This window comes from Aplysia californica, unplaced genomic scaffold (genome assembly GCF_000002075.1).
Source record: "Aplysia californica isolate F4 #8 unplaced genomic scaffold, AplCal3.0 scaffold00734, whole genome shotgun sequence".
NCBI lineage: Eukaryota > Metazoa > Mollusca > Gastropoda > Aplysiida > Aplysiidae > Aplysia > Aplysia californica.
The window spans coordinates 209639-221479 of NW_004798004.1; the positions used below are offsets into that span (position 1 = coordinate 209639).

An 11841-nucleotide genomic window follows, 5' to 3' on the forward strand; every position below is an offset into this window, starting at 1 on the left:
GAAGAATCTACCACCTAGAATGATAGCCTGGTGATTTCATATTATAAGAATATTTACAAAACTTCCCATAGGCTATTCACCTATAGAGACATACACTATCCAAAAGTATTTGAAAGCTTTTAAAATGGGAAAGCTGATCAAATACCAGGTAAACACTTGGCCTACCGGAAGCCGGAAGGAGGAAATTGTGCCAATGAAATTATTGCAAACCAAATTTCTTCCTTGCCTTCTAGTCTAGCCTAGTCCTCTCTCTTTCTTTCTTCCCATGTAGACGCACGCGGTCGGCCAGTAACCGAACGCCAACGCCCAACGCCGGCAGTGGTGTCAGACGGACTCTGCTGCAGTAGGCCTAATGCATGTAAAAGGAACTACAGGTCGACCACGCCTTCTTGATGCTTTGAGTTCACACTTTATGCACCATGACCATGTATCACCATGACACCAACAAGAAGCAAAATGAAGCGGAATCTGCAGGCTGCCGGTATCACTGTCACTACCTTGCGGCATACAGTCTGACGACGATATCGATATCAGCACCATGCGGTCTGCCGGTATCAGCACCATGCGGTCTGCCGGTATCAGCACCATGCGGTCTGCCGGTATCAGCACCACGATGAGCTTTCAGTAGATCTAGAATCTAGATGATCTATGGCCTTCTAATCAGGTAAGATTTATTACAAAGTGCATGGCAAGGCACACATAGATCTAGACTCTATTTTTAATTAGGTAGCGTCAATTGACCTTTTTGTCAATTGCCACCGAGTGAAGCGGTGTCAAGTCTGTAGACTCTAGATCTAGAATCTAGTGCAGGCGAGTCTTTTGGCTATTCTCACCCGGTGCGCGTTCACCGTTATAGCCTAGATCTAAATCTAGATCTAGATCTAGATTCTAGGCCAACAAATTTTGCGTTCACCCTAAACCACAGAATTCTACACTGTGATAACAGAAAAATTGTAGAATTCTGTGCCGTGAACAAACGTTCCATTACAACTGTAGCTTACTAAAAGCGTACAATTTTGTCTGTGGGCAGTGAAGAGAGAGAGAGAGGAGTAGCGCGAGAACTTCCGGGCAAAACAAAATGGCGACCCGCGTAGTTCGGCTCGATTCGAAAAGTTAAATAGCCGTAGCATCTTTGTAGACAACCAGATTAATTTTTACTTTTGTTTTAACATAATTTTTAAACTTTGTTTTGGTCAATTTGATCGTCCACACCGATAGACAGTATTCAGAAAGAGACAGAGAGAAAGAGGGGAGAAGTACGGTGGCAAGTCTCACCCGGGGTGAGAGGTCGATCGTATTTCTATTCTCACCAGGGGTGAGAATAGCCACTTCCTTGCTGTGAAAGATGGTATTTCCCTGACCTGCTGCGGCACGCTCGCGTGACCGGTGTCTGACCGCGGCACAGCTCGCGGGCAACGTAAGTGGGTCATTGATCGATAAGAGCCCTCTTCCGTTTAACCCCGCAGGACTAGAGTTAAGAATCGGTTCATAAATAAAAAAGTTATGGGGTTGTAAAGGTCGGCAAAATATGGATGACCTACATATAGGAGAATACTCCTAAAAAGTGGACCACGCAGTTAACAGATTCTGTAAGAAAATCGACGATATCTCTGTAACTAATTGGAGTGTTAGAGAGAAACTTGGCTACCCGTGTGTTTTTGGGTGTAGAAATCATTTCTGCCAAATTCTGCAGTCAGATTTACTACCCATTTCGTAGTTATTTTGTTATAATTAAAATTTTGGTGTACATATTACGATATTGCGAAAAAGGGGTGTCGGGATGAGTCCATTTTATTTATAGCATCGTATCACAACTTGGGATCTTCAAGAATAGCCTATATGTCGGCAGCGTGACTAAATAATTGCAAAGCTTTTTATGATGACTTTAGACCATGCCAACCGTAAGAGTAAGTTAATTCAATCTAGCATGCCGTACAATTAAAAATTCTTTTTCCCCGTTGAGACGCGAACACCCCGAGATGAGATAACCTCGCCTCGGAATACCCCCATCGCGATGTTATAGGGGAACAGAGAGAAAAACAACTGGATGCGAAGGCCCGCCATTGCCCTATTTCAAGGAATAGTCATGCGGGGATTTGTAGGTCACATACATTTTCCGCGAGTGAGGGGAAAATGGCCGGTCTCCATGCGAAGCCGCTTTGGATAGGGGGGTAGTCGTGCCTATTTGATCGGGTCTAAACAACTACTTGACACAGAACGTTCAAATTTGAGCACACTATAGAGGATGGATAGATCTATTATCATCTCGGCGTTGAAATTCAAACTCCTTAGGCCTATAGTTTTCGGTGTACCCGATACGAAAGTGATCGTGACACCAAAAGTATTGGTTAATTTATGTGTACGAACTTCGTCCACATATCATTAGTTTGCCGAAGTGGCTAGCCGTACTTAAGTACGGCTTGACTGAGAGTCTAGCCGTACTTAGATCTAGATCTAGGTTTGGCCCAATCGACTCAAGTACGGCTAGACTGCCAGTCTAGCCGTACTTAGATCTAGATCTAGGTTTGGCCCAATCGACTCAATCCTGTTAAGTACACAGGTCTCATGAGATCTAGATCTAGTTATTATTCAGGTTCAAATACATGCAAGTCAGTAAGGCACCTTTTGGTTTTGTCTGAAATACAAATACTTTAGGCATTGCAAACTAAAATTTTCATTTACAATTCAGCCATCAATATTAAGTACGGCTAGACTGACAGTCTAGCCGTACTTATCTTAGGCCCTATTTACATTAGAAAACAGGAGGTTTAAAATACATACACTGTCATTAAGGAACCTGGTTTTGTCTCAAATACAAATACTTTAGGTACTGTACACTAAAAATGTATATTTACAATTCAGTAGGCCTATTTTTTGTAAATGGTCAGTCTAGCCATCATATTAAGAATAAGTACGGCTAGACTGAGTCTAGCCTTACTTAAGTACGGCTAGACTGCCAGTCTAGCCGTCATTAAGTACGGCTAGCCTCTTCCTTAGTTTGCCCTATTTTCTGATTGGTTGCCGAGTTTCATTCGGATTGGTTCGGAAATAGAGCAGACCGAGGTTGACAAAGTTAGTCACCTACGCTTCGGCCGGGTCCGCAAAACGACCCGCAAACGGGGACCAAATTTTCGCCGCGCGGGAAAGCCCGATTGGCATTGCTACATAATGTGTTGGGTCAATTTGTCTCAACTAATTTCATTGGACGAGCATCTAGTGCAGAGCTAAGGTACCAACTTGGCGTGTTTCAATGAGACGTATCTAGATCTAGGCTAGCCTTAGCCTGCATTTTGGTGTAGAACCAACACAGGAAATTCTAGAAGTAGGCCTAGAAGGTCACAAACGCACACAAACTCAAGCAGAAATTCACGTTATATCGGGGAACATAAATCGGGGTACTGGGGTCAGGAAAAGACACACACAGGCGAACGCACAACACCGAGCACTCGAGCACAATAAGCTAGATCTACCCACAAACGCAAAAGAGCTCTAATTTACTCGGTGGCAATAGACAGAAAGTCAATTTTGAAATTAGTTCAGTTGTCCCCGGCTCAGCAAACTTCCAAGGCCAGATGGCTGGACGTCAAATTCACCTGCCACTCATCCCGATTTAGTCTGGATTATATTCCGATTTTTCCCCCAGATCTCAAGACTCGCGCATCCCAATTTCGATCGCGTGTATCCCGATTGTTTGTCCCAGTCTGCTGTTGTGCTGGATTTTTCTAAAAGCTTTGTCGCAGGAAGCACCCGTTGAACTTTTTGTCAGTAGGAACTCTGAGCACTATTCCCCGAAATATCGTTGCCGCATTTAGTAGTTGACTTGGCCCAAGTTGTGTGTGATCTTTTCCCGCACTAAAAATTCTCCGATGGTAGCCTGGTAACTGTTACAATTTGGGACATAAATATAATTGATAATTTTCATAGTTCCGCTGTTACTTTCAAACAAGCCTTGTCCGAGGTGTGGTAACTGCGCGTTCACATCAAACATTCCGAGCGACAGTCTTTCTAACCTTTGCACAACTACATGTAACTGCACTGACAAGACCAACATATGGCCGTCGTCATTGCTTTAGTCTGAACGCAATATGATTATGAGGGATAAGAGATTTGTTGGTACATTTGGTCGGTTGCCGCCATTGTTATCCTAGAAGTAGAACGACTGTTGCTCATCCGTGTGTTTGCTGTGAACGCGAAGTTAGTCGGACCCGTTAGAAAAATTGTTTCAATCGCCCATTCGCAACCCGTGACATGACACCGCCGTGTGAGTGCTGCGTGTCGAGGACCATCCGTTGATGGGGTCAGCGTAAGTTCATGTATGTCTGGACTTGGGGGGGGGGGGTGTATAGACACTTGGAATAGGAGTGCTTGAACTTGGCGTGATTCTTCAGGATTTACAAAAAAATAACTTGCACACACACACACACGCACGCAAACAAAGACACCCAGAGGGCATATAGGCCAAGTAATTTATGGACACCCTTGGAAAAATTTTAAGTCAACTTTGGCAGTCACCTTGGTGATTTGCTGTTGATCCCGATTTTTTTCACCAAATCCTGATTTTGTTCTCCCTGAGATCCTGATTTTGAGGTTTCATTGAGTGACAGGTCTGCAGGCAACGGCTATGGGTTTTTTTTCATCCGGCCGGCCATTCGCCTACGGTTTGAGCCGCATTTCTTATTACACGTTACGATAGGCCGTACGGCCCAGAAACCTGTACGTGTAATTACGGCCAATCGTAACATGTAATAAGAAATGCAGCTCAAACTGTAGGCGGACATCCGGCGGATTATCCCGAGAGAGGTGATGGGACACAATAAGTTGAATAAGGCAGGACCCAATACTGTTGAAGATAGGCCTATCTGCCCACTGTCGAACTTGCCCCATGCAGGGGTCGAATTTGCATCAACAGCTGTCGGAAGTTGCCCCAACGAGGGCATGCCACAAAATCGCGATTGGTTGAAAATACGGAATGCAAATAAAGTAAAGAACATAATCAAGAAGTAGATATGGAATGGCTGCTTTACACTACTAGATCTAGACCAAGATGGTTTGTGTTCTTTCATAAAGGCGGGAGCAGTATTGGTCACTTTTGTAGCACTACACGAACCTGCAGAACACATAATGGCCACTAAAACCCTCATCAAATTATGGGGGAATACAGGGGGCACTCAGTAAATTTTTACTTTTACTCCTGCACACAGATGCACTGCTTCGGGGATCAAACAGCAGTATTGTTTGCTGCAGATCGCACATAAAGCCGCTAAACCTGTCTCAAATCAATTATTTTCAAGATAATTTTAAATCTAAAACTGCAAAGTATGAAATTATGGTTTAAAACAGCCCCCCCCCCCCATAAATCATAATCCTAGTCTTACAAGGGTCCTGGAGACTTGTCACACTGATCTGTTAGATCTGATCTGACCTGTTTGTGTCGATGATGATATTTTTGAACTCTCTCACTGAAACACTGATGTGAATAAATCTCTGAGACACAAAATTTTGTTTTAAAAGACCTTTAACTCTACTTTGGTATTATTTTACTCATGGACCCTTCTCGAGCTTAGATATTCTAAAGCACTGTTTTTGTTCATTTTTATCTCCTTTCACAAATTTTGACTTTATATCCACCACAAATTATTAGTTTATGAGACCTGATGAACATGGGGTAAAAATATAACTCATCAGCGAGTAGCAACTTTGAATGATGCATCTTCTTGTAAAATATGATAGGTCTCAATGATCAATCAATGTCAAGTACATGTACAGTGGAATCCTGTTATAACGAGAGAGAGAGGGGACCGGTGCGAAATGTCCGTTATACTAGGATTCTCGTTATAAGGAATCCAGTAATAAATTCAACGGAAATAATAAAGTAGGCCTAATCTATGAGTTTGGTGTTCTGTTTATTTCTTTTTGTTATCTCCCCTGATGATGACATTGTTCATTCAACATGACCTCTTGATCTTACTTGATCAAAAATCGAATCCGGCTTCTTTCTCTAGCCTCTAGCACTAGCGATGTTGACAGCATGCGTTGGTGATCAGAAAGAATGCGCTCTGGGCTAACTCGCCCGCTGTGTTGTCCCCCACCACACCACACCACGCCCCGTGATGTGTTTCGTCTGCTTGCACACGTTTCTACACATTCACTCCATCCGTCACAGCATTGTGACCTCTCTATCCCCGCATCGGAGAAGTGAGGAAATGGGTTGTGGTAGGCCTAGATAATCTAGACTAGGCTGGCCTATCAAACGATGCGTTCTGCTTGTCTGCGCTTACCACATCCTCCCCACTCATTCGCTCCGGCCTTCATTGTTTGCAAACGTGGGCTCTCCTATTCTTTGTTTCGCTCAAGGAGTCAAGGAGTTGACGCAAGCTCCTAGGTTTCGCTAGATCACCACGTTTCTCAACTGGCGAGGTTTATATATTATATAACTGGCCTGTGCACAGCAGCAGCAATATTCCGCTATAACCGACTCCTGTGTTTGTCCGATGGCGCTATAGCAGTATTTTATTTACAAAGATAAAGAAGGGGGGAAAACGGGGTTTTAGAATAGTGTCTTTATAACAGACTTCTCATTGTTTCAGGACTCGTTATAAGTGGACTCCACTATATTACAAATAGGGTAGATCTTATTGAATTCTAAGTCTTCCTAATTTAAATGTGGAGTCCGGAGGTGACATTCAATATTTGTATTAGCAGTTCATTTAGCCCATATTGTGTTCAATTCTAAAATCAACTGTTGAGTGTAGTAATTCTACTAACCATCAAGACGTTTGATCAGCAGTAATGCTTTCCCAATGATGATACATAAGATAGGGACATATGATAATCAATGATTCTTTATCTGTTCTGAGGAAAGTATTGCTATTTTTTTCTTTTTCTTGTGAGCTTTGTTTCTTATACGTTATGACTTGGCTTGTCCTTCTTCAGCCAGTTTATTTTCAAATTTTCAGATACTACTAGGCATATTTGTTGTTTGTAAAAAAAAATATGATATGTCTCAATGATCGATGTCAAGTACATGTATTACAAATAGGGAAGATCTTATTGAATTCTTCCTAATTTAAATGTTTCAGTCCTGAGGTGACATTCAGTATTTGTATTAGCAGTTCATTTAGCCCATATTGTATTCAATTCAACAGTCAACTGTTGAGGGTAATAATTCTACTAACCATCAAGACATGTTTGATCAGCAGAAATGCTTTCCAATGATGATATATAAGATAGGGACATATGATAATCAATGATTCTTTATCTGTTCTGAGGAAAGCATTGCTAATTTTTTCTTTTTCTTGTGAGCTTTGTTTCTAATAAGTTATGACTTGGCTTGTCCTTCAGCCAGTGTATTATCAAACTTTCAGGTACAACTAGGCATATTTGTTGTATCATGGCAATAATTAATAACGCGCTCACCAAAATAATGAAATTGGAAGGGCATCTTTTTACTTGTTGGTCAATTTGTATCCCCACCACCTAAATGTCCGTTTAAAAACAGATTTCAGTGTGGATTTTACTGAATGTTGATGAAAGGCATATAAAATGTAAACTTGCGGTTTCCAAGGACACTCAAGATTTTAAAGTCACCAAACTTTGGGCAATTATAAGAGCTTTTTTTTATGTGCTAACGTATACCTTGTTTTTCTGAGATGGGTGGTGGGGGTATGCTGTTTGGATGATTTAGCTGTTCTAAATCTTACTCTCAAGGCAAGATGACAATGTTTTGTGTTTTCCTGAACCTTTTGCTATGATGATACACAAGGCATAGTTCACCTGAGTTATGTGACTGACACTTTGAATTATCTGAGATGTTCAGGCAATCTTGGGTAGGATTTTAAATATACTTTCTTGTCGTTTTAAAAGTATAAGATTTGATAAAAAAAATTCAAGTAAAACACTGCCCTGTTCTATCTAACAATGTTCCCATTTTTTGTTACTATTGAAGTTCACTGAGAAATGTATTCTTTCATCCATAGGTAAATGATGTCATTTGCACCAGTCAGGCGCAGGTTGATCATTCAATCTTGAGGTAAGACTTTAAAAAAAAAATCTGCACCCTTCACTGTACCGTCCCATTCATGTGAACTTGTTGCTCTGATAGTGGTATCTATGCAATGACCCACTACTGATACATGTACCCAGAAATGGTACTCTGTCAATACTCCTGGGTTTTTTCTGTGATGATATCCAAGGCATAGTTCACCTGATCCATGTGACTGACAGTTTTGATGTCTGAGATATTCAGGAGTTTTGACCGCAGCTGTTTAACTGCTGGATGTTTTATATTTTCCCAATGAACTGGCAATGTGCTTTGTTTTGCATTTCTGCCTTTTTCTCCTTTTATGGGTTGACTGTCAGCTCCACTGAAAAATAAATTTACTTTTGAGTATACTTGCCAACATGTTTAGGTAAGACCAAAGCTTTTTACACAGTTTAGTATCCCACTGTCCTGGTAAGGTATGTTACATTGTGAGATTTTGACAGCATTCTGGCAACTACTTGCCCCGCTCCCTTTTTTTGGGTTTTGTTTTTTTGTATTATAAAATAAAATATTGTTAGCTTTTTAAATTTTATGCATGTTTTAATATGTGCACTTCTGATTGAAAGTTGATCAGTTGCATAGACCGTGTCAGGTCAATTTTTGTTCTGTATATTTTTTCGTTTCATTTGTTCACTAAGCATTTAAAAATGTCCCTTTGTTACATTCAATGAAACCAATTACGTCAGTTTTTCAGATACTTTATTTCTGGTTTAGTACAGGAAAACTTGTCTGTTCGAACCATATGTGATGATTGAATTAGTACATTCAGATCAAAATATGCTGAATTTAATTTCGCCCCTATCTGATATGGTCTCAGCAGATGCACTGTGTGGTCAACTTAAGTTTTTGTTTTCGATTGAATGTGAAAGATGTTTACTTTGCAACTATTTTTGTCATTATGATGTCACTATAAATTTTTCTTATTTTTCAGGGATGTGTCAAATTCCTACTTCAGTGACGTGACTTCTGAATACTGGTAAGCTGTCACTTTTTTGTTTCCTTTAGCGCCGTACATTGAGCCACAAATGATGATTGAAAGTTTTCAGATTTTTGTGTTGAATTTATTTTCGCCCCTATCTGATGTGGCTGAGTAATATATGTAAATAATTTTTTCATTATTGTTCAATTTGCAGTGAATGCACTTGCTTTAAAGTAAAAAAAAATCTTTCGTCTTTTGTAAATGAAAAGCTCTAGGTGGGTTGGGTGGTTTAAAGATCCCATTCTAATTTGTTCATCACCGTCTTCATTTCAACACTGGTTCAGTTGAATGTGTTTTGAAATGTTTGTTGCTGTTTTCTAAATCTTACATACATTGATAGTGGTTTTCTAAATCTTACATACATTGATAGTGGTTTCATGGTTTAGATTTATTTTTTGTTTTAGACAAATTGAGTTAAGTGTTAACCATTCTGTGCTCCTTTGATGATAGATCTCATGCTTTAAAAAAAAAAAATTTTTATTCTGCTTCTGTGGAACGTGTGCTCTGAAACGATAGCGGTGATCATAGGAAATTAGGTTTGGTGATTAATTTGAATGAAATTAAAAAACTCATCGTAACTGTTTGGTCAAACATGATGATGAAACAAACAAATGGGAATCTCTCTGATTTTTGTGATGATTGTTCATACTGATTTGGCCTGCAGTAAAAATTTCTGGACTTGTTATGAGAGTATTTTTGATCCTATATTGAATGCTTTTAGAATAAAATGGAAATTTGATTTCTGGCATGGCTTGCTTTTGTCTTTTGTTTAGGGTGGTGTAAAGGAAAGAAAAGTCCACGGCAGTATGATATCAACATCTGGTCTCATACAGGATACTTGGCGTTTGCCATTGACAGGTAATCATTTTTTTATTTTTAAAGTTCTAAATTTTTACCCTGAATGATATAACTTGCAGATTCACATGATGAATTATATGATTCTACCACATGAGATTCAATGAATAAATCATCATCCGTTCCACTAAATTCTGATGAATCTGTTTTCCAAGTTCCGTAAGTTTAGGTTTTGTCACCTGTTTCCAGCGCAACATACATATTTTATGATAAATACTAAGGACACTAGATCAAACTGTCTTTACCTTAGGTCTATGAAATGTTGTATTCAGACACATAAGTTAATATCTGTAAGGTGAACACATGGTTTTCTGCTACTTGTGGTCTTTCCCATAAATTGCCATAAGCTGTATTTAGTAAGGTACAGTCTTGACTTAAAGATTTGGTTACTGTGCGCTTTTGTGTCTTTTTTTGGGCCCGCCCACCCACCCCCGTAGCATTGTTTCTGTTCTGCACCATTATGGTCTTTAGATTTTAACCTTGGATGTTTGATTTGTTGTATTTTTGTTTTCCAGGTAGGAACTGACTTTGGCTCCTGGTGTCTTCGTGGAATTTAGACTGAATATTGGTAAGAGATTCTAACATTAGAATACCATTGCTTAAATCTTAGTGGCCCTTTTTATTGATATACCTCCCAGATTCAAATGATGAAGGAAATGATTCTACCACATGAGAATATCAATGAATACATCATCATCCGTTCCACTTTTTTCTGATGAATCTGGATAGTGATCACAGCTCTGTTTAATTGTAACCAGTGCAAATTATTCTTTTACTGTTTGTTGAATCTTTAATTCTGGGCTAAGGAAAAACAAACTTAAGTTGTTAACTTGGAAATTGAAGTGTTTTTTTTCTTTATATTTTGTAATGTTTGAAGATGACAATGAGATAAATCCTGAAGATACATCATGGATATTTTTTCCGTCAGGCTATTGAACATTTTCCAGTTGCTTACTGTGAGCGGAACTTACTGACAAAAAATACAGTTAAAGACAAAGTTCAAAAGAGGGCATATTGGATCGGCTGCTGGACAGTAGGCCTACACGTGGAAAAAGTTTTCTCTGAACAAAGCAGTTACCGTCAGACTCGTCCTAAGATGTTATGGACTTTTCAAATTTCAGGCTTTTTTGGTCAGCAGCCATTTTTTATCCCTGATCTATAAACTGTCAAATAAAGATTTTGAAAGAAAAAGAACTTACAGTTTTGATGTAAATAAAATTTCTAGTTCTCCCATGACCAGATTTTTACAGGATGGTTGGGCATGGGTTGGGTGTATAGTATGGTCTTGCTTTTTGTTTGGGTTCACAAAATATGCGCACGCCCATGCTAGTTCAAACATTTCTATTTTCCTGAACGGCTAAGCCAAGGGGATGTGGCCATTTCTTTGTGTATTTTACTTTACTCACTGTGTCTATGAAGAAAAACTGAACTCTCTCTTACTGAGTCATTATGAAGAATGTCTATTCTGAGACACAGATATTCCTCGTTGATTTATATCATTATAATCATATCAGATTATAGTGATATTATATGTTGAACAAACTGGCGAGGGAGGGGACTGTTATTCTGTTCTCAGTTTTGTATCTGATCTGTTCACAGGTCCAGCTCAATGACGCCAGGAACTATGGACCTTTGTGATGACAGCAGTCTTTGTCACTCCAATTCCAATACTCCCATGATGACATTGTGCATTCATTTTTTATTTATTTTTTAAAATCAGAAAATTTGAATCTGATGAAAATAAAAATTGGGTGCGTTAACTTAAATTTGTGCTGTTTTTTTTTTCCCTTTGTAGATTCTTAGTAAGTTGCTGATGATTGGGCTTGTAAAACCTTACGGTGTAAAATGAATATATCTGTTCACTTCCAATTTCTTTTCCTGTCTGTCATTCTCTTATTGTTTGTTTGTGTCATGGGGGGGTTTGTCAGCAGTGTCCTTGCAATCTGTACAAGACTAATTCTGTAGA

General features: G+C 39.5%; 1 long non-coding RNA gene across 1 annotated transcript; it reads left to right on the forward strand.

The window, feature by feature from the left end:
• Window positions 1-212: 212 nt before the first annotated feature.
• Window positions 213-11641, forward strand: LOC101852436. The gene is made up of 6 exons (XR_220991.3): window positions 213-664; window positions 7977-8029; window positions 8973-9017; window positions 9794-9878; window positions 10391-10443; window positions 11475-11641. It is a non-coding gene; the product is annotated as an uncharacterized LOC101852436 (long non-coding RNA).
• Window positions 11642-11841: the final 200 nt, after the last annotated feature.